Source organism: Alligator sinensis, unplaced genomic scaffold (genome assembly GCF_000455745.1).
Source record: "Alligator sinensis unplaced genomic scaffold, ASM45574v1 scaffold1065_1, whole genome shotgun sequence".
Taxonomy (NCBI): Eukaryota; Metazoa; Chordata; order Crocodylia; family Alligatoridae; genus Alligator; species Alligator sinensis.
The window spans coordinates 617,605-618,028 of NW_005842812.1; positions in this window are offsets into that span (position 1 = coordinate 617,605).

Sequence of the window (424 nt, forward strand, 5' to 3'; positions counted from 1 at the left end):
GGCCCTGCCTGCCCCCCCAAACGGCCCCCGGCAGCAGGGGGAGTGGGTGGGCAGGGGGCACCAAGGATCCCACAGCCACCCCTGCGCTGGCCGGCTGTAGCCTTGGGGGGCCTGCAAAGCTCTGGGGGGAGAGGTGCAGTGGCCTGATTTACTTCGTGCTGCCCCCCAGTGATGGGGGCCCATGCATGCCCAGTGCACCCCACTCCCCTGGGTCGGCTGCCCTGGACCCCGTCCACAGGCAACCCCCGGCTGGGCCGCGCCGCGCCGCCAGACAAAAGCCCCATCTGCTCCACGACAGTGCAGCTCATGGTCCCTTTGTGCGACAAGATGGCGGGGGGGGGACTAAGTCCCCCCTTCAAGGCCTGCACCTTGCCCCCCCCAGTTCCCCCCCCAGGAGTGGGCCAGGCTAATAGCAGTGGGCAAA